Source organism: Phoca vitulina, unplaced genomic scaffold, assembly GCF_004348235.1.
Source record: "Phoca vitulina isolate PV1807 unplaced genomic scaffold, GSC_HSeal_1.0 scaffold20, whole genome shotgun sequence".
NCBI lineage: Eukaryota > Metazoa > Chordata > Mammalia > Carnivora > Phocidae > Phoca > Phoca vitulina.
This window is the reverse complement of record NW_022589723.1, coordinates 28,460,238-28,482,996: the sequence shown is the minus strand read 5'-3', so window position 1 is coordinate 28,482,996 and position 22,759 is coordinate 28,460,238. Positions and strand designations below refer to the sequence as shown.

General features: G+C 46.2%; 1 protein-coding gene across 11 annotated transcripts in view; it reads right to left on the bottom strand.

The window, feature by feature from the left end:
* TLN2 (talin 2) overlaps positions 1 to 21,013 on the bottom strand; it is a 421,358-nt gene extending 400,345 nt beyond the window's left edge. For all 11 annotated transcript variants that reach the window (XM_032417152.1, XM_032417158.1, XM_032417149.1 and 8 more), the window contains exon 1: positions 20,847 to 21,013. The gene's annotated coding sequence lies outside the window, so the exon portion shown is untranslated. The remainder of the gene's footprint in view (positions 1 to 20,846) is intronic.
* Between the last annotated feature and the right edge of the window lie 1,746 nt (positions 21,014 to 22,759).

The following is a 22,759-nucleotide window of genomic DNA, read 5'->3' as shown; positions in this document are numbered from 1 at the left end:
TACTTAAGCCACTCTCACCAGGGCAAAGGAGCAAGGCTGTTGCAGGAAGGTCAAATGCAAATCAAATAAGCCTCTTTCCCAGTAACTACCTAAGAAGCACCTCTTTGAAATGCAATTGTCAAGGAAGATAAGGCTCTATCTCCCAGTTTCCTGGGAGGGCCAGGGCCTAGCTTTAACCGGCCCCTTACTCCAAATTGCAAGCCCTACCTCCAGTTAGTAAAAACAGGGTAAATTTAGCAATTTGATCTTGAAGACATGAATAGGATGCATTGTACCCACTGAGCTATATAAAAGAATGAGATTTCTTTCCATCTTTATAATCTCTAGCTTTGCAATCCTTGCAGCAGCCTGCCTGTGATGTTCATCACATTCTGGTTTAATGCATATTCAGTAATAAATTGTTTTCTTTTGCCTTTGTGGGGAAGTGTTCTGGGTTGGGAAAAGATTTTGCTTTTAATTATATTTCCCAAATACTCCTCAAAGAATCACCCCAACCTCCACCCAGACCTGACCTCCCTACAGTTATTTTTAAGCTGTTTTCAACTAAAAGGGGTACAACTATGGTTTTATGATGGGATTTACCCTATGGACAGGGGAGGGGTCTCCCACAACTCACTAAGATACTAAAAGAAAAGATGGAACTTGGTCCTCTGAATGTAGCTTGGGGACAGTCTCTTAAATCAGCCTCCACACACCCCAAGTACCACAAATTCCAGGCAAACAGTCCCAGCAGGTCACAGAGCCCCTCAGCTGGCTGGCTCCAGACCTTAGTACCAACTGTGCCCTCTGCCAGGAAAACCTGGCAGCCACCCCTCCCTCCCTCTCTGGGTGACCCCCATCAGAGCAGGAATCCTGTCTTACTCTGCTCGTACATTCCCTAGCACAGAGAGCAAGGCATGAACGAATGGAAACCTTTAACTCTGCTCTTCTCCCTCAAAGTCAAAGTCAATACTATCTCAACATTCAGTTTGTTTCAGTTGGAGACATTTGCTCCATGAGGAAATGTTTCTCAGAGAGCTGTGTTTCAACTGATAGAAAGAAAAAGTCCTTTCAAGAGAAGAATGCTCATCAAACATGTTTGCTATCATACAGCCAACAGAAACATAGGTGAAAACCACCCCGGCTGGCTTAGCCCTGCCACTTTGCTCTGATATTCTCTCAGCAGGAAACCTGACTGTCTGCTAGGCCCTCAGCCAGTTTGGGCATCTCTTCCACCTCTTTCTCCCTGAGATCTGTCCATCTCTGTCTATCCCTGACAGGAACGTGACTGTCAAAGGCATCCTTGAGAGAAGATGTTTTTGTTTTTGTTTTGTTTTTTTGAGAGAGAAAGTGTTCTTAAATAGACTCTCTCTCAAGTCACAACCAGAGAGTGCTTCTTGCAGAGTCCAGTCTGAGGTGAGCTAAACTGTCCTATCCATCCAGACAGCAGGGCTGGCTGTCGTTAATTATTACTGAGCACTAATGGAAATCTAACCTTATTTACCCCAACCACCTGGCCTGGGTCACCAGAACAAAAAGCCAACCCAACGCGAAATACTTTGGGAAATGACCCACCAGAATACACATCCAAACAGCTTTTGCTGCTTATGAAATGTACCGCGGTGCTTCTCAAACCTTGGTGTGCATTAGAATACCCTAGAGAACTTGTTCAAATCTGTAGTCCTGGGCCCCAGCCCCAGAGTTATGATTCAGTAGTAGGTGGGGGATGCGGCTGCCTTTCTTTTAAGTTCCCAGGCGACACTGAGGCTGCGGGTCCCAAGAGCACACTTTGAGAAACCTGATGAACGTAGCACCTTAGCCACCCGTTGAAGGGCACAGACAGGCCCTGGCTTCTTCTTGGACTGACTGTGGCAAGGCCAAGCCCAATGGTTCTCAAACCCAATTCCCCCAGAACATTGCTATTCTATCACTGAAATCAAAGCATGGGATTTCTCTCCAGTTTTCAAAGCAAATTAAACTTCTGACACCACTGAGTGCTTGCTTCTATTATAATCTAAAAGTATTTAATTTCTCAACAAATTTATGTCTTTTGTTGAGACTTCATTGAGTTCAACCAATGTGACATAATAGTAAGCAGCAGCTGCACGGCCTGGTTGACAGCCCACACAACACGGAAGAACACTGAAGTTCAGAGCACTTGGCCTCTAGCTCAACCCCGACCTTCCCAAGGCCCCTCCTTTGACCACTACAGCCAGATGCCCTGATCACCTAATAACATGCCCCGGGCTGCTGGACGAAAGAATGGTTGCCCTCAAAACTCAATCTACTGGACAACATAAAATGGGCACACACATTAAACTATTTTAAACCAAGGCAATGTGTAATCAACTGCTGAACCGTATGGCATAAACGATTACAGGCTTCTTATTTTCCACTCAAGCAATTAGGGATCGCAGAAACGGCTACATCCTCCCCATGCCTCTGCACTGGAGCCCTTTAGGGTCCCCGACTCAAGCCAAAAAGTCTTTGTCAAGTTTCTGCCTTCCCACAATTTAATTTTAAAAATGTAATATGCATCTGTCCCTGTGGACCTTGGCAAGAGCATATAAATCCATGCCCGACATTGAACACAAACATTCTGCCCATGTCCAGTGCAGAGGTTTCCCTTGTCCTGGGTGCTGTAAATCATCTGAGCTGGTAACTCATGCCAAGAGAAACAGCCTGGTGTAGAATCCCCAACGACAGGGATATTTACCAGCTTGTGATTTTTCTTTCCTGACCTTTATGTGTAAGGTGGGCTAGCAAATGAAACCAGCAGATTAAAATGGTCTATTCCATTAAAAAACAAAACAAAAACATTATGCTAGTTTTAAAGGAGGATAGGGCCAGCACATCTGGATCCAATCGTTGTAAAGTTTCATAGTCTTAGCATCTTCCCTCCCAGAAGGAAAGCAGCAGAGCACAGGGACAGCGCAGAGGACAAACCAAGATCCCTGGATCCTGACCCAGGCCTTGCCACTAGCCCAATGTGTGACCTTGAACAGAGTTACTGACCTCTCCAGGGCTCAGTTTCCTAAAGAGTCTTCAGGGCCACAACACCAGTACCAACTAGTAATAGGATTCAAGTGTTGATGAATTCATAATTCGCTTTTCCTCTTGATTGTATATGCAAGGACTGCAATTCTCCTGGGAGGAGACAAAGCCATTGTTCCTTTCTCTGTGGGGCCTGTCGTTTCCCTCTTCGCCTCCTCCCTGTCCTCCCCTCTCCCAAGCCTGGCCGCCTGTCCACTTCCCAAATTCAGCTTCTTGGAGCAGGGCTGGGATGAGAGAAAGCCTCCAGGTGAGTTTCCCAAACTGGCACTGAGCTCTCTCCTGACTATAATGTCTAGCACAGCAGGACTTCTAGTTCCTCAAATAAGCTTCTAATTGTCTTTTCGGAAATGTGCGTGGACGCTTATTTCAAGCCATTTGGCAAGTGCCTCGAAGGGTATTTGCTCTGACATTGTGCTTGGAGAGGGAGGATTTAAGAGTCTGGAGGAGCATTAGAATAATTGCACTCCAGCTGATCCTTCCTCGGATGGAGATAAAACAGCTTTTTCAGGCACCCACACCAGTATGATGCAAAACCCCACAGGTCTCCAAAACTTACAATCACAGACTTTTACATTTGGACCTCAGACTTCCCCCCGGGGCAGTAGGAAGGTGTCCTGACAGGGTTAATGGACGCCAAGAATTACGACACACTTGGGCGGTCCCAGCAGCGTTCTGCTGTCCCCAGGCATCACTCTGCCCAGATGCAATATTATCAGGACAGTCAGGGCTCCTGACAGCCGGCTGGAAACAGGCCCTGAGTCAGTAAGAACTGAGGCCAGAGGATGTGGGATGAGCATTCAATCTGGAGTCAGAAAACGGAGCTCAAATCCCTGGCCTACCACCACCTCCCTGGTTTAAAATGTTAACAGGTGTCCCCGCCCTCTACACAAGCCCTAATTTTCCCCAAATTTATTGTGTGTGCACATTCACCCCAGGGTCTTATTAATATGCTGATTCTGAGTCAGCAGATCTGGGTAGAGCCTGAGAGTATTGACAAGTTCCCAGGTGGAACAGATGTTGCTGGTCCATGAACCAACTTTAAATTACAAGGAGATTGATGATCCAAGCCAGTGTTGCCCAAACACCCCTGCTAGGAATCACACGAGTAACTATTAAATGCACAGATCCCAGAGCCCCAACCCAGATGGGTGCAGGCCTGGTGAACTGGAAGTTTAACAAGTGCTCGGGGGAGTCTTAGTATCAGAGAAGTCTGGGGAAGCCCAGTCTAACTCATCTGCATCTCTTACAGCCTGTGGGAGTCCTTGCTTCCTTTCCCTCGTTCTCTTCAGTTAGGGTTCCTTAACATCTACTAACCTAGCTTCTGCTTCTGGGGGTGCTGTAGATACATTTAGAGAGCTGACAGTTCTCCCAAATTTTCCCGAGACCTGGTACACTTAGAAAAAGACCATCTTTGTAGGGCCTGAGCTCTGGCAGCCCCCGAGGGGCTGAGGAAAGACTGAGGGCACCACTATGTCAGCACACCTCTAAACCATAACTCAGCTCCCCGGCTGGAAAGCTCTGCTCCCATCTCAACCGTACCAGTCAATGAGCAAAACCAACCAACAGAGCCCTCCAATCCGTCTCCCCATTGTTGTGAAGGTGATCCAAAACACAGAAAGAAAAATAAACACCTCAAACTCTTGTCTTGAGGCTCTCTATAAGGACAAATGCAGCACAGAGGCGAAAAAGCATATACGTCCATTTACTCACCCTCTTTAATAAATTACAGATAATAACCATGAGCCCAGAAGCACAGTCTGCTTTACGCTCATTATCTCACGGAATCCTTGCGCCAAATCCTTGATTTGTCTGTTTTACTGAGGACACCAAGGCTTACAGAGGTGAGGTGCCTTGCCCCAGGTCACACTATCAGTGGTGGCCACTGTATAACAGGCTCTCACACAGGACCCTTTGCAACACTCATCCCTGTTCTGGTTTGTTTTAATGCCTCCTGCTGACATATATCCTGCCAGGTCCTGCTTTCCATGAGGACAGGTCCCAGGTCTGTTTTGTTCCAGGGCTGTATCCACCATGCACCTCAAAGACACTCAGAAAAACAGTTGCCAAGCTGATGAATGTCTTCAAAGCCAGAGCTTATCCATGATACAGGCTGCTTCCAAAACCGTAACAAGCTTAACAGGCGCTCCCTGGTTTAAAAGACTCCCAGCTGATAAAATATGAATGTGTAAGACATAAGATGGAGAAAAGATGGTGGAAAGGGAGTCAGAAGGCCTGAAGGACTCTTCTCCTGTTTCTGCCACCTTGCTCTCACACGTGGACAAGCCACTTGACCTCTCTCTACACCTCAGTTTCTCCATCAACATGGTTTAATCCATCCCCCAAACCTCTGTGAACTCCCACCATGTGCTGGATGTGGAGCTAAGAAGAAAATGATCTGGAGGAATGAACAAGAGGCCAAATCCATTCCTCGGCAGCCCTGTGCCAATCCCGCTCCTCCCCCCACCCTACTGAACAGCAACAGAGATATAAAGCCCACGGGACAGTTTTCAAACAAGTACGAAACAAAGGGGGTCCTAGGGGGGGTCATCTGCATCACAAAAGGAATCTTAGCAAACTAATTCACAAAAAGGATGGCTAGCCTGACAAGTTCCCCCGTTAAATTCTTTGAGGAGTCAGGCTACTTAAGTATTATTATGACAGTAAACGTCATCCTTTTTAGGTGTGCAGTTCTATTGATTTTAACAAACACACGAAGCACGAAGTTCCTGCTGTGGTTTTTAAAATAGTTTATTTCTAACTTTTCAAGAATACGTTATATAAAGAGACGAGGCATGTTTGGTCCAATGAAACAAAATTAATTTTCGCTCTTCTTCCTAAAAGTGAAGGTCCCCATTCTGCCAGAAGGAAGAACAGAACTGAAAATCTTGTCTGGAGGGGTGAGGGGGTGGGGGGATCAATTTGCAGAAACATCTGTTAGGCATGGAGCATCGAGTACCAAGATCTATTAGTCCATGCAACTGAATCTCCTTTACTAATAAAAGAGTTCCCTCCTCCTAACCCTCCCCCTCACATTTACCAAAATTTTTTTAATATGCACACAGAGCCCAAGAACATAAACATATTTCTACCAAAGGTCACCCTTAACTGAGCAGTTTAAAACCACAAAGCCTCCTTGAATTAACTCCAAAAATTTGTAATAAATTTCACATACTATCAATGTTCCAAAGGAATTTACCTGGACAAAGAACATAATTTTGTTTTAAGACTTACCTTAAAATGAACTGTGTGAGCTTATGTAAAAAAAGGGAGGTGATTATTCAAATAGAACTCAAAATCTATTCAAAATACATCTCCACTGCAGAATTAGGTCCTTGTAACTTGAGACCAAACAACAGCATTCCTAGCCAGAAAATGGGAACAATGCAATCAATCTAACAGTGTTTATAACTTTACTATGAGGCTGGTAAAAAGCAGAACTGATTTCCAAGCCTCAGCTCAGCGGCACTCAAAACTTCAGTATACCTAAGAATCTTCTGATTATAAAAACTCCACATTCTTGGACCCCACAAAGACCTACCAAATTAGAATCTCTGGGGACTAGGCAGCTATAGTGTTTAATCTTAGTCCTAGGTAATTCTGAGGGTTGGTGGCTAAAGACCACACCCTAAGAGATACAGCCCTAGTTAAGGAAGCACGTGTTTTGTTTTGGAATCACTAAAATGAAGTTAAGATGGTAACATAACTTGGACATTGATCCTGAGTATGGGTTATAATCTGTAGGCTAATGGCCACGGCTCAGAAATGTTCATGCTATGCAGAGAGGTTGGTCATTGTAGTATCAGCAGATAAAACCACACAGTGACAATCTTTCATCAATGAGTGGCCGCCTGCTCCAAGTGTGGTCCCCAGACCAGGAGCTTGGAATTAGAAAGAAATCTCGGGGGCTGGGGCCCAGGAATTCATGTTTTAACATTTCTCCAGGTGATTCTTCCACATGGTGCATGCTCCAGCATGTTTTAGTTAATGCAAATACATTTTATAATAAGAAATACTTAATAATCACAATTTCTTCTTGCCTTGTCCTCCTGCTGGTTTTATTTTTGCTTTGCTGAAGGATGCGATGTTTGGTACCACCCTCTCAACTTATCTCCCACCCCTTCCCCACTGTGGTACAAAATGTATATATGTGGCACAGAAAGTTTGAGCTAGCTTTATTTCCCACTAGCTGAGGGACAATTAGCACGTCCTAGACAGCCAAAGAGCTCCAACTGGACCCATCAGTATGGTGGCAGGGGTAATTATGAAGGGACATCCCCTCGGGCTCTCAGCGCCCCCTGGTTCCAGGGCGTACCTTTCCATGATGCCTCCTAAGGCCTCCCATGAAAGCCAGCTGACAAAAACTCAAATGGGCACTTGGTGGTGTGGGTGGGTTATTCCCCCCTAAAATATTGGGTCTATGATAGAATGCACTCATTCTCACATTCTGGAATACATCAAAATCTCCAAGGGAAATCTAATAAAAATACAGATTCCTTGGTTGCAACCTCAGCTTCTGATTCAGTAGTATCCCAGAGGGTCTCCAAACCCTGTATCTTAGCAAGCTGCCCAGAAGATTCTTACACATAGCAAGGTTTGTGAATCACAGGTGTTACAGGAAAAACCTACACTATAGAGTAGAAAATCTGAGCTTAAGTCAAGCTTACGCAGTATATGGTATGTAAACCTTGGAACACCTCAGCGTCTTCAAAGTAGAAATAGCGCCCGCCTCACAGGGCTGTTATGGTGGCAACACACGTACAAGGCCTTCGTGAGATGCAAAGTGCCAAAAAAGGGGAGTAAAGTTGGTGGGTGCAGAATTCCACAACGATCACCAGTGAGGGTCCCCTTAGCCTAAAAAGGTAGCTTCAATAAGAAGCATTCCACGTCAGATTCGAATTCTGAGACACAGGTCAGTCTAACAATCTGTGATATGCATTGACGCGTGTCCCCTCAAAAATGGTATGTTGGGAGTCCTAGCTCCCCAGGACCTCCGAGTATGACCTTATTTAGAAACAGGACCTTTACAGAGGTAATCAAGTTAAAATGAAGACATTAAGGTGGGCCCTCATCCATCATGACTGATGTCCTTATAAGGAGGAGAAACGTGGACACAGAAACAGACACGCACGCACGAGGAGAAGACAGCCATCTATGAGCCAAGGAGCAAGGCCTGGCACAGAGGAGCTTCCTTCATAGCCCTCGGAAGAAACCAGCCCTGCCAATACCCGGATCTCGGACATCCAGCTTCCAGAACTGAGACAATAAATTTCTGTTGTATAAGCTGCGGATCTGTGGTACTATGTTACAGCAGCCCTAACAAACTCAATCTGTCAGCTTCCAATTCAAGGGGAAAGTGCCCTTCTGCTGTTCCTTTTGTGGGGGACACTTGGCCCCTGATGCGTCTCAGATTCCACAGGGCTTGTTCTAGTATCTTCACCAAGTACATTCCTAAAGCTCCATGTGAACTACTTACCAGGTTAGTGAGAGAGCCAGCTGGGGGGAGGGGGGGAGCGGAAGGGGGCATCGGTGCAGGCTCTGCAGTGGAGTCCTAAGCCTATAGCAACCCTCACAAAATTCAGAGCTCCAAAACATCTGCAAGTTTACCAGCAAGAACGAGCAAGTGATTTAACATCCTCATAAAGCTGTCCCAACCCATCCCTGCACAGCCAACTCACGCTCCCGTTTTCCTTCTGTCAGAGTGGTACCCACAGTCGGCGTCCAGCACCGGCTGCTCAGAGAGCTGGCGAACCACCCTCAGCACTCCGGCACCTGGGGAATCCCAGGCAAGAGGACCCCAAAGGTCCTCAAAGAGATGATTTTCTCAAACTGAATGCACCTTTCTTTCTCCCTGTTAGTAGGACAAAGCACACTGGGGAAGTGCCCCCAAAGAAAATAAAACCGCAACCCTAGAGGGTCTTACCCAGTAACCAGAGGGGTGCGGGAGAGCGAGCAACAGACTGAGCCCACTGGGGTGGTTGTCCTGCCCCAAAAAGGAGCGGTGTCTGGCCTGGGTGCAAGGCCTACAGGGTGACTTTACCTCCTACACACCCTTCTTGGGCAACCTCTCCCAGGAGCCTCCCTAGGGTAAGTTTTAAAAAACCACAGGTGCCCAGGTCTCGCTCTCAGGGATTCCAATTCACTGAGTCGGGTGGGGTTTAGGAATAGCAGGATAATTAACATACAGTGTTATAATGGTTTCAGGAGCGCAATATGGTGGTTCAACAATTCTATACGTGACTCTGTGCTCATCACGGTAAGTGTACTCTTAATTCCCAACCACCTAGTTCACCCATCCCCCCACCCACCTCTATTCTTTAGAGTTAAGAGTGGGGTGTTTTTGTTTGCCTCTTTCTTTGGTCTCTGTTTGGTTTCTTAAATTCCACATATGAGTGAAATCATATGGTATTTGTTTTTCTCTGAATGACTTACTTCACTTAGCATTATACCCGCTAAGGAACAGTGTTTTTAAGAGCTTCTCTGGTGATTAGGGAGTACACTCAGGGCCAAGAACCACAACCATCAATTAAAGTCAGGGTCCCGCCAGACATCTCAAGAAAAGGAAGAAGCACCTGGTGGTGGTCAGGAAAGGGGGATTCCGGTGCCAGCTTTGCCAAGGGACCCCAGTAAGTCTCATCCTTCTGGGCTTCGGTTCTTTCCCTGTCAAAGGGAGAAGCTGACCTATAACCATTCAGGCCTCCCATTTTTAAACAATTAACTTCTCTGGAATCACTCTAAGATCTCCCATGAAGACCTCTGCCCTTTCTTCTTGGATGTACTAAACCCAACTGCTTTGTGCTTGCACTTCCAGGCTGCCCTTGGCCGATGCCTTACCCTTTAACCCTGCTGGGGAGGGCCCAGGAATGACAGGTGCTGAGCCCAATAGAAAGCCCTTCAAGGAGAAAATTAAGCCTCTTAAAATGCCCTTGATGTAATCTCTCAAACCCAGGAATAATCCACACTCCTCTGGGAAGATCTGCCATGCATGACCTCAGGCCACACTCAGGAAATATCTTCACTTACATCAAACTAGGTCCTAGACCCGAGTGTCAAGTAATTATGGTTGGTGTTGCAGCAATGCAACTAGAGAAGACAGGGGCTGTCGTCATTTAAACACACGAAGCTTTGGGACTCTCTAAGCTGGGTGCTTGAGAGAGCAGCACTGAGGGGACCAGGGAACATTGCCATCCATCTGCAGGATCCCTCTGCCATGGGCTCAAATGCAGCAGGACAGAAAGAAGACATCTCTCCATGCAGTCAAGTGGACTCTGGGGATGAGTGATGAACCAAACAAACCACCAGAACATCGAGGTCAATGATAAACACTTCAGACAAGCGAATCTGCTGTCTTCACCCAGTGACACCAGTTACCTAGCACACTGCTTAAGTGCCCCTCCTTTGGAGATAAAAGTGAAAGGGGCAACCATGTGTCTGTAGCTCACTATCCTCCACAGGTGCCTTCTATCACTCAACAAGTAATTAGCAAGGATGGGCTTCATTCATTCATTCCTTGAACCTCTAACGCTTAACACTTGACCTAAAAAATACTGGCCCCATGAGACACTGCTTTTCCACTTCTATACTCTCTTCCTTAGCTCAAACCTGGGAAAGATTTCTGTTTCCTCATCTAAGGCTAACCTCCATAACCAGCAAGTTTTCTTCCTCAATTACTCATTAAAATTTTTTGTTAACTCCTATGTGCCAGCCATTGTGGCGTGGAAGCCAGGTGAAGAAAGTGTCCCGGAGAGCCATCAGCTGGCTAACTGTGGCCAAGAGGCTGCAGAAGGTGGCAGGGAAGAGCTGACCACCGGATAGCATTGGTACCTGAAGACGTGTGGCTTCAGTGAAGGGGTGGGGCAAAAACCAAATTGGAGTGGGTTCAAGACAGAATGAGCAGGGAGGAAATGGGGCAGGATGTATGGCAATTCTTTCAGAAAGGTTTACTATTAGGGAGGGTAGAGGAATGGAAGAACAGCTGACTGGGGGATGAGGTCAAGAGTGCGCTGTGGTTGCTGCTTTTTTCCTTAATATGAGGGATACTACAGCATCTCTCTCTTGGGGGATTATCCATCAGAGAAGGAAAAGTGATCATGCAGAAGGGAAAGGCCATACATGCATGAGTGGAAGTCTTGCACGCCAACAGAGAACAGGCTCCAACGCTCATGCGGTTACAAGGCTCTGTGGATACAATGCTGCATGGTTACAGCTTGTAGATAGGCTAGCAGATTTAGTAGGAAGGAAGATGATGAAACTCATTCCTAAATGCCTCTTTTTCTCCCTGAAATAAGCCAGGTCATCAGCTGAAAGTGAGGTGAGGATAGAAACATAATGCACCCCACTGTGCCAAGAGTTCCCCTTGAGATCTGCGGTCATAAATCAAAAGAGAGAGACGACACAGATGGCTGTGTGTTTTCTCTCGCTGGGTTCCTAGACCTCAGGCAGGAGCGAGGTAGGCGGAGGGTGGAGGGTGGGGTTTTCCCAAGGGAGTTAGACGAAGGGAGAAAGGGTCAAGGGAGTTGAGGGTGTATGCGAGCACCTGAGATGGGGGCAGGGGAGGTCAGAGAAGAAAGGGATGATGGTCAATGAAACATGGAAGGGTCACCAGGTCAGAGGCCATGTAGGGTGAAGGCTCAGTGGAACTAGGTACTAAAGGGAATAAGATGAAAGAGAAAAGGTGAGGGTCACACTGGAACGCTTGTCCAGATTTTGCTGGAGGTGCAGGTACTGCTAATGGCAAAGTCCAACTGTATTTTTCAAATGAAGGGAGAGTGGGCAGTAAAATCAGCTTAGTGGGTCATGATGAGCATTTTTTTTAATTGAACAAATTAAAAAGTCTAAGAGTACATTATACGTAGTAAGGGTAAATAATATTTGGGGAAACTTGCTCCAGTTGTGTGTGTGGGTGTGTGTGCGCGCGCGTGTGCTCATATTGGGTCATCACATCAAATCACTCTCCCTTGTGAGCTGGTGTTTAAAAAACAAGGACACTAGGCAGGGTCTCTTAGGGCTGGCATGGCTAACATTCTAAGCCAGATAATTCTCTGTTGTGGAGGCTGTCCTGCGCATTGTAAGATGTTTAGCATCATCCCTGGCCTCTACCCACTAAATGCCAGTAGCACCCCTTCTTCCCTTTAAGCGATGACACACAAAAATGTCTCTAGACAATGCCAAATACCCTCTGTCTAGAAATAACTATGGGAAAGATGGCTGAAGTAGGGTAGAGGAAAAGATAACAAAGAGAGGTGGCCAAGGCACTGAGTTGGGTGGACAATCTATATAGATTTTAAGTTACCAAAAATGTTGATGGCACCATACAACTCGCTGCTTAAAAATTCTGATTATCAGGGGGCCTGGGTGGCTCAGTCGGTTAAGCATCCGCCTTCCACTCAGCTCATGATCCTAGGGTCCTGGGTTCAAGCCCCAAGTTGGGCTCCCTACTCAGCGTGGAGTCTGCTTCTTCCTCTCCCTCTGTCCCTCCCTCTGTTCATGTGCACTCATACTCGCTCTTGTGTGCTGTCTCTCTCAGATAAAATCTTTATAAATTCTGATTATCAAGCACCTGGGTGGCTCAGCTGGTTAAGCATGTGCCTTGGGCTCAGGTAGGTCATGATCCCAGGGTCCTGGGATCGAGCCCCGCATCGGGCTCCCTTCTCATCAGGGAGTCTGCTTCTCCCTCTGCCCCTCCCTACTGTGCTCTTGCATGCTCATGCTCTCTTGGAAAAAAAAATAAATGAAAATCTTGAAAAATTCTGATTATCAGAAAAACTAATAAAGCATAATTAAGCAGGGAAAATATTCTTAAACAAGCTTACAAAATTCAATTCTAAGACTTTCCTGTAAATTAAGGTATGTAATATAAAATGCTGAAATAAGTCAAACCTATAATCCCAAAATATCTGAACAAAAGCAAGCTAAGAAATACAGAAGGGGAAGCACACTGCATTCACTGCTGTATACAGGGAGACTTTACTGTTTTGATATTTGATCATCATAGAGAAATATAAATTCATAAATATATGATAAACCCAAACCAGCCACTAGTAAGATTTTTATTAAAGTGTTTTCTGATTATAAAAGAAATATACCCTAATATAGAGAAAATTTGGAAAATCCAAAAAGTTTTTTTTTTTTTTTTAAAGATTTTATTTATTTGACAGAGAGAGACACAGTGAGAGAGGGAACACAAGCAGGGGGAGTGGGAGAGGGAGAAGCAGGCTTCCCGCAGAGCAGGGAGCCCGATGCGGGGCTCGATCCCGGGACCCTGGGATCATGACCTGAGCCGAAGGCAGACGCTTAACGACTGAGCCACCCAGGTGCCCCAAAATCCAAAAAGTATTTTTAAGAAATTTTAAATATCTATAATCCCACCACCCAGAAAAGTTCATTTGGTTTGTTCCATTCAGGCAAAATATTAAAAAAAAAAAGTTTAAGAGAGGAGAGACTATGGTCTAGATGAACAAAATCTTCAAAAATGAGGCAACATGAGGCAGAGGACTGTGAATCGAGGCTCTCTACCTTAGCTACATATCAGAATTACCTGGAAAACTTAACCACCAGTTCCAAGGCCCCACCCAAACCAATGCATCAGAATCCCCAGGTGATCCCAATGTGTAGCCAGTGGGGAGAACCCTACAAAAGAGACCCATCCTACAAGCTTAAGCAGGATCTCCTTCATGAAAATTTCTTTCCCATTTCACTTTTTTTCCATACACCCCACTACCAATTTTGCTTTGCTTATAACTTACATGTGAAATCATTAGAAAATAAAAAGCACTAAAATTAAGTGGCTAAAAATAGAACAAATGTTTATCTGCTAAAGAATTTTAGAATTAGGGGATCAGTGGGGAGGAGAGCCTTTCAGGGAAACTTCTTCTTGAGCTCTGGGTCACCCGAGCCTCTAAGGACTTACACACAAGTGAGGGTCCCTGGGGACAGCCAAGCGTGCATGTACCACTGATAAGCATTGTTAGAAATGTGTTCCCCATGGCAACAGTGAAATAAACACTTGTTGAAATTAATGGCTACTGCCCTTAATTTCCTCCAAAAAAAAATGCGCTAATGACCAGATTACAATGCAACTGAAGTAACATTTATCATCTGGTCACCATTTTCTTCACAATGCCCTTCACATGTAGCCAACTTTTTATTAAAAGAAATCAATGACTTCAAATCTTCAATATGCATGCATGCTGAAAAACCAAAAACCAAACAATCTCTAACAGTCCTCTCCACTCTCATGAGAATCCATTACAAAATATTTAAAACAATACTCATGAACTCTCACTGTGGAGTAAACATACATCCATCTATCCATCACTAAATCCCCAAACACATACAACAAATGCAGACAACAGTTAAATAACATAACCCAAATATTTATTTCTCCCTGCTTGGTAAAACTGATAAAAACTGACTTAACATGCCTTGACTGGCATTAACTTTCATCCATGACAGGGAAGAGCACTGGCTGGACAGGAACACAAGATTGGCAAAACGGGAAGCTGGTGTCTCTAAACCAGCAGTTCTCAAAGCATGGTCCATGACCAGCAAGATCAGCATCACCGGGGAACTTATTATAAATGCAAATCATCAAACCTCACCCACGACTCACCGAGTCTGAAACCTTGGCCCAACAGGCTGGCTTTTAACAAGCCCTGCAGGTGATTCTGATGCATTTTAGCTGGGGAACCACTGGTGGTATCTAAACCATGATTTTTAAATTGTGCAGCAGAGTCCTGACTTGCAGTGGGTTGAGATTCTGAGTGTCCCACCAGGACTCACAGAGGATGGACTTCTTAAAATGTAGATGGAGTTTCCACAGCTTTTCAAAGTTTGATTTTAGTGGTCACTGCCAAGAATTCATAAATTCTATCAAGTTTCAAAAATCACACTAAGAGGCAAGATTACAAATGATTCAGGTGGAGCAGTCAGCAAGCTAGGGATCCTGTGCAAGGAGACCTGAGTTCAAATGCCAGCACAGCCATTAAATAGTACCTCTCCGAGCCTTGGATAGGAAAACCAAGCCTGAGGATATGCTGCTGCTATATGAGAAGACTCTGCAAATTGGCCAGGCCTTGACTCAGTTGGGATCAGAGAAAGTCAAGGTAAAGGAGAGTGCTTGCCAAGAGCTTTTTCTTTTTTTAAAGATTTTATTTATTTATTTGAGAGAGAAAGAGAGAGCATGAACGGTGGGGAGGGACAGAGGGAGAGGAGAAGCAGAATCCCCGCTGAGCAGGGAGCCCAACAACGGGGAGCTCAATCCCAGGACCTTGGGATCATGACCAGAGCCCAAGGCAGACACTTAACTGAGTCACCCAGGCGCCCCACTAAGAGCCTTCTTGATCTCTTATTCTCATTACTCTCCTGGGGGATAAAGGTAAACAGCTTTTCCTGAAGCCATCTTTTACAATGAAGGCCTTAACTCAAAATTGGGAAATCTCAGGATGTCAGAAGATAATTAACTGAAAGTTTCCGAAGAGAGAAAAGATTGCTGCAGAAGGCATCAGAGAAGGCAACTGTGATATTGCTCACCTTTTGTTTCCAAAATGGTCCCAAACAAATTTCGTATTCATGAACCAAATACCATTTTAAAGTGTTTCCATATAGAAAAGCTTTCTGTGTTTGAGCAACTAAACCAATCAAGGTGTATATGGAGCAAGTTAATCACACCCCCCTTCTCACTGCCAATTTTAAACAATCTCAACTTTTGTGTGTCCTTCCACATCTTTCTCCAAGGTTATACACATAGGACTTCTTTTTTAAATCAGAAATAGGATCTACATATGATACTCTGTAACTTGATTTTATTTACATTCAATATATCATGGATATCCCTTGCAAAATAATCCAAAATAAACCCTATCTTATTCATCCTACTGATGGACATTTCATGTTGCTTCTCATTTATTTACTTTAATAATCCTACAATAAACATCTTCATGCACAGATCCTTGCATGCTGATGTTTTTCTTTCTGTAAGACAGGACTCCAAATATGGGATTGCTGGGGCATATGGTAGCAGGTTCTAAACTTAGAAATAAATTGTCTGCTTTCCTTAAATCTTACAGCAATTCATACTCCCACCCGAGAGTCTGCGAGTTGCCCCCCAACACATCTAACAGAAGATGTTACCAATTTTTTAAAAAGTGGGTCAACTGGATGGACAGAAAAGTAATATCTGTTTTGAATTTGCATTTCCCTGACCATTGTGGAGGTTAAGAATCTTTTCACATGTTTATTGACCATGTATATCTCTTCTTCTGGGAACACTGTTCATATCCTTTGTTCATCTTGCTATTATGTTGTCCTTCAAAGACTATTTAATCACACACTCATTCCCTCCCTACCCCATCTATTAGATATGTAAAGTACAAATGAATATCACCCCCTAGGAACTCAGCATGTGAGGTTAGGGCAGGGGATGTCTTCTTAGCATGAAGCACATGGTAAGCCCTCAAAACAATTGCTGAGTAAGTGAATAGGAGACTTTAGAGAATTTTGTTTGTTAAGATTGCAGCAAGAAGAGTAAAAAGGAAATACAAATATTCATTACTTTTCCTACAAATTCAGAACAGCATCACTTTGGCTGAAATTAAATTGTTGGTTAAGGGAAAAACAAAACCATGTTCTTGGCATTGACTCTGAAAATCCACTGTGCAATGGGTGGCAAATGAGCCCAGTCTTAATTCATAGTTCCGGGTGACACATAAAGAAAGGCTCTCACAACCAAAGCATTTTGTACCCAGCCTTGTCTACCAGCTGTCATTCAAATGGCACCTGCCACAGAGCCAAAGGTTGTTAGGATGGTGATGGACAGGAGAAGCCTACCTTAAGCATTTCATTTCTTTTTTAGTTTTTTGTCTCCACCCCCTCCAAGATTTTTTGCCTTTTAAAATCCCCTGCTTATTGAGAAGGGGGCATGTGGAGGGGGCCTACAGGGGGAGTTCGACAGAGTTCAAATTCCTTAACTCTCTTACTTTAGGCAAAACATCTGGTTAAACCCATCATTTATCCCCATTATTTGTAATAGTTCTGTTCGGCTTATGTTTTAACTAGTCTCCTTATTAAATATAAAAGTAATAGGATTAAGAAGTTCTGGGGGAAAGTACTGTAATTAAAAAGGCACCAGTTGGGTATGTTAAGCTGTAATTCTGGCCCTGCTTATTACATTTTCCTTCTTTAAAACATTTTTGTACCCAATAAAAATGACTTTGAATTATTTAACTCTTTTTTAGTACTTCCTGTATTGGCCAAACACCACCCAAAGTCTCCAAGAAATCATTATGACTCAAAAGTTCTGAATCAATAATGTCACAAGTTTCTGACACTGTCCCAAGAGTGTGGACACGCGCACACACACCACAACACACACACCACACAGCCAGGTAAACGGACAGGCAACTCTCCAAAATGCACACGCATTTTCTAACCTTTTGAAGTTATAAAATCTTCTTAACAACAACAACAACAAAAATGCAGGAACTTTGATCAAGTCACAAAGTTATAATATGAATCAGGCAAGAGGCAACAAAGCACAATTTATAACACTTTAAGAGAGGCATAAGAAATTGATAAATATGAAAGGAGTAAACTTGGGAATGAAGATTGAAGGATTTGCAACTTTTTTAATTTTTTATTTCAGCTTTATTAAGAAAACTTCTATTTTTTAAATTTAATTTTTATCATATAACATTTAGCACATGCACACAGTATGTAACATATATGTAGTTGCAAAGCATAATGTTAAAATGAATAAATACATTTTTAGATGTATAGATTTTTTTTTCTAAGCATAGTTGGTAAAAATTTAGATTGCTCACCATCTGTAACCACCCTTAACTGGTCTTGGGAACGAATAATCTGCTGGGAGTGAGGAGTGGAGGTAAAGGGGAATGGGTATAATTTTGAGGTACAAAACACAGAAACTGGACTAGAAATCTCCATCTCCCCCCATCACTCACACACACACACCTCTTTGCAAAACCTGACTTCCGGTGAAAATACTCTAGGAAAGAAACTGTTTGGTTTGAAAAACCCTAAACAAGTAGGTTTAGCAGTAAGTGAATTCAAGACACACCTATAAGCCTAAGCCTATAAAGAGTATCCCCAGTAACTCATTTAACGGAATAGTTGTAAAAATTTGTTTTCCGTTTGCAGGTAGAACCACAACATCAACGTCAAAAAGACACTTTAATTAAAACTCTTTTGTATCTCCTTGATAACCTGAGTGAGTACAAAGGCAGAGAAAAATCAGTGACTTCCCCAATCTGAAGAGCCCTGTGTTTCTGTGATTCAAGGTACCACCACTAAGACTAGGAACTTTACAAAATAGATGGTTTTCTGCAACTGATTTTATTCTCTCCTAAATTGTTTATGCTAATTTTGGATAAATGTATCTTGGGCTCTGGGTGTTTTCCACAATTCCAGGGCTCAAAGAAAAAAAGAAAGAAAAAGAAAGAAAGAAAGAAAGAAAGAAAGAAAGAAGAGAGCATTCGTGCAGGTAACCCTCAAGGCCACTTGTCACATCCACCACCCCTCCACAGTGTTTGCATAGATATCCCAAATCAGCAAACACGGAAGATAAATCTTGAAACGCAACGGCTGACATCCACACTGGAGGCACTTAATGAAGAGGACTAGCGAAGGAGCAGCCTAATCCCTGACCTCACAGGGCGCATTCCAGATGAAAGCTTCACACTCCCCCACCTGCCTTTTTCTGTGATCCCTTGAAGCCTCTCCAATGATGAAGCCCCAAAGTGCTGACATGACCTCAATACTATGGCATCGTTTCAATAAGACGCCAAGGAGAAAGGCTGGCATGTTTCTGCATTCAGCTGATTGTAGGTCAGCAAACACGCCCTTCCTCTGCCCCTTCACAAAGCAGAGATCGCAATCTACTGTATTTCAAAAGAAAAGAATGCCCACAGCCCCACTCCTGCGAAGTCGCCAACTCCAAGCTCTGGAGAAGGGAGGAGGATAGCGCGCAACCTGACGAATGCCCCAACTCAGCACACCCAGGTGCTATTAAAGCCAAAGTACGCGGTGGAGCACCAGCGTGCCTGTAATTTATGTACATCTGGGGGCCCATTTCTCGGGACGTCATCCCTGCCCTCCTCTTTGTGTCTTGGACAACGCCAAACACCTCAGCAGCTCACGCTTCTCTCGTCTTCTGGAAATAATCGGAGGTTAGTTTTCACCATGAGACGCAGGGATTCTGAAACAACTCCCTTTCCCCTAATCACCTCGACTCTTCACGGGCGGCACAAATTCAAGTTTCCCCCACGCGTCACCTGAAGCCCCAACTTCTGGAAACGCCCCCCCCCCCCCCCCAACCTCGCCTCCAAGAGCAGGCATCGCGGCGAAAGCCGAGCACGCAGCCGCCGGCGCTGCTGCTGTCGCCGCCGCAGCCAAGGAGGCGAGGGGAGCCTCGGGCCGCTCTTCGGCCCCGGGGCGACCGCAGGCCAGGCCCTCGGCCCGGACCGCTAGCCGGCTCGCCTCCTCTCCCGCAGGGACAGAGCCCCCGCGCGGTGCGAGCGCCCAGGCGAGGCCGGCGCCGGGAGCACGCTCTGCACCAGGCGCCCGGCCGGGGGACGCCGCCAAGCGCACGGCTCCGGCGGAGCGCCCGGGCAGCCGCGGCGGCGGGGGAGAGGGGCGTGTTCCCTGCGCCTCGGAGCCTGCACGCGGCATCTCAGCGGGACAGGGAGCAGGGGCGAGCCGGGCGCGCAGCCCCTGACGGCGGCTCTGGGCCCTCCACCCGGGCCGGGCCGGCCTGCCGACGCGCTGCAGCCCGCGCGACCCTGCAGGAACAGCCTCCGTGCGCGCTCTGCGCGGCCGCCTCCGCGCCTCCCGCGGCGCGCAAACTTTCCTGGCGAAAACCCCTCCCGCCTCTCCTGCGGGGGCGCCGCGCTATCCCCCGGGCCCCAGAAACTGTACGCCCCCTCCCTCCGCAGCCAAGACCCACTGAAAATATGGCGCCCTCGAACGTCGTTCCTCGGTCCCCTCAGGGAATCCCGAAATGCCCAGTCCCCAGGACCCCCCGGCTCCCAGTGAGCGCGAAATTGTAGCTTGCGGGGCCGAGGAAGGAAAGGGCGCCGCTCGTCCAGTGCGAGGCCAGCGGCACTAAATCCAAATCCTGCTCTCGCATTCGGGCGGGCGCTGCCCAGGTCCCTCAGCAGCCAGCAGTTTTGCTGGTGGCGAGACTGCCAAGGGGAGTCGTAGAATGGGCAGGTCTGAGAGTCCGGGACTGGACGAGCTCCGCACCGGCGGGCTGTCTTCGCCTCGAGCCTCGGCCGAAGACTTGTTTGCAAAGTGGCGCTGAAGTCGGGGCGGCCAATGCTGGAATGAAGCCGCTTCGACCGCGCCAACTCTCCTGGCGCGGGGGCCCGGCTGGGGCCGAGGGGACACTCCATGCAGGCGGGGCCGCTTTTCAAAGCCCAGTTACCGGAAACCCAGCGGGAGCCCCGGAGGGGACTGGCTGCCCCCGGCCAGGAATCCGCTCTCAGGCGCCGGCTGCCAGCCTGGTTGCAAACCGCTGCGCCCAGGTCGAGTGCAGTGAAACATACATGTGCGATAGACAGGTGCATTAAATTTATTTTATTTTATTATTATTATTATTTTTGCAAAAAGCCCTCCTAGGACATCAAATCTGGGAGCTTTGCAGGTTTTTTTCTGCATTGGCATCACTCACGAGATGCAAAAGGGAGGAAAAAACCACCCACATTTTCCTTCTGTAAAGGGGAGGGAAAAGACACGAGAAATTCATGCAACGTGCATGCAGCTGGAGGAGGAGGAAAACCCGAGTGAGCCGTGCGCCTTACCGGGGGATGCATTTACTGTCTCATTGCAGAGCGCCTGCCCCGGAGTGCAGCCGGCGTCCCCCCGCGCGCCCGGCGACCGCTCCGCTCCCGCAGCCGCCTCAGACGCTGCCGCCGCCGCTGGCTCCGGGCGCGGAACAAGAGCCGAGGGCGAGCGCGAGCGCACGGCCCGCGAGCGCCGGGAGGGCAGGAAGCGCGTCATCACTCGGGGACGGCGCGGCCCCGCGCGGCTCCAGTCCAGCAGCGGCGCCGTGCGGCACCCGGGCTGGGCCAGCGAGGGCCCCTTCTGGGTCTCTACCCGGCGGCCTGGTGCTGGGAGGGTGCGCGAGGGGAGGCGACGCGGTGGCCGCGCTGTCGTGAGAAGAAGAGGGCGCAGAGTGACCCCGGCTCCCCCGAACTCGGGGTCATCTGAGAGGGAGATTAGAGAGGGAGAAGAGGGGACGCGGCGTCTATGGAATGGGGCCCCTGGGACCGCAGAGCGCTCCCCGCGGGCCACTGGCCACCCTTGAGCGAGCGGCGTGGTTCCGAAGAGAGGACAGTGGCGGGCTGTGGAGTCCTGCCCTGACGCCGTCGGCGGGAGCCGGCAGCTGGCTGTCCCTCTCTCTGCACGTGTTGCACATGCGACACTGAAATTGGTCAGAGGTCACTTAGGGTTTGAGAACGGCTGTAGGGAAGGGGCAGCGGGGACACTCTATTAAATTAATAAGGAAAAATCTTCTGCCTTCTATGCCCTTGAATAAAGTTAATTACATACCTATTACATATACACAGTCATTAGGATATGTAGGATGACATGAAACAACATGATGGTTATTAAGGGGGCAAGGAGACAAATCACAAAATACTGTGTACCGTATGATCTCATTTTCTTAAACTGTGATGAACGGGGAGAGGTGGAAAAGACTGAACAGATAAACACTGGGACAGTTATTAACTAGATCTCTCAGTGATTGGTGAAGTGTGGGTGATTTTTCCTGCATAGTTCTAGTTTCTGATTTTTCTGTCAGGAACACATTACTTTTGTAGTTAAAAAAAATTTTAATACAAGATCTCTCTCTTTTTTTTTTTTTTCCAGCCTATTACAGAATAACTGGGATAGACCCCTCTTCCCAAGAAATAGGTAGCAAGTCTCTCCAGTTAAGCATAAATGAAACTACCGCAACTTCTAAGTGTTTTTTCAGAGCATGAAACTGCTGTTGCTATGAACTGGAGAGTGGGTTGATTTTGTAAATTGAAACTATCATGTAGAAGTCTATTGGGACATCGGATAAGGCTGGACATCCTGTAAGAACAATGGCATGTTCTTGTCTGGGCTGATAATGAACTTGATTTTATTATGACCAGAGAGAATGATACATAATACCCTTATTATGTATTATCAGAGTACAGCTTTGTAGCTTACTGCAGAGAACAAACTTTAAAATCAAAAAGCGCAATCAGAACCAATGAATTGGCAACCTGAGAAAGTCCTAAAAGTTGCAGGGCCAAGACTCTCTAATTACGCAGGTAAAATATTTTTGTTCACACCTTTTTAAACAGTCACCAGTCTAACAGAATAACTGGTGGTAATAGCAAGTCACTCAGGGGTTGGTTAAAAAGTAAATGTTTATTGATTCCTGTAAGAGATTAGTAATAAGCTCATTGAATTGATGCCACCTAAATTGTCCCTTGGTTGACTGACAAAGAGCAACCAGATTTTTATAGTTCAAATGCCAGGTTTACATAAATTGATTGCATCTAAAGTACTTCTTCCCTTCTATTTAGTCCTCGGTTCATAGGGCCCAATGGCTTCCCATCAAGCATCTCAAAATGAGTTTCCTTCCCCCAACCTAGATTTAAATTTTTTCCATGACTTAATTCTTCCTTTCCAAAGCATCCTGTGCTCTTCCACTGCCTGCCAGTGAGATGCTGTTTAA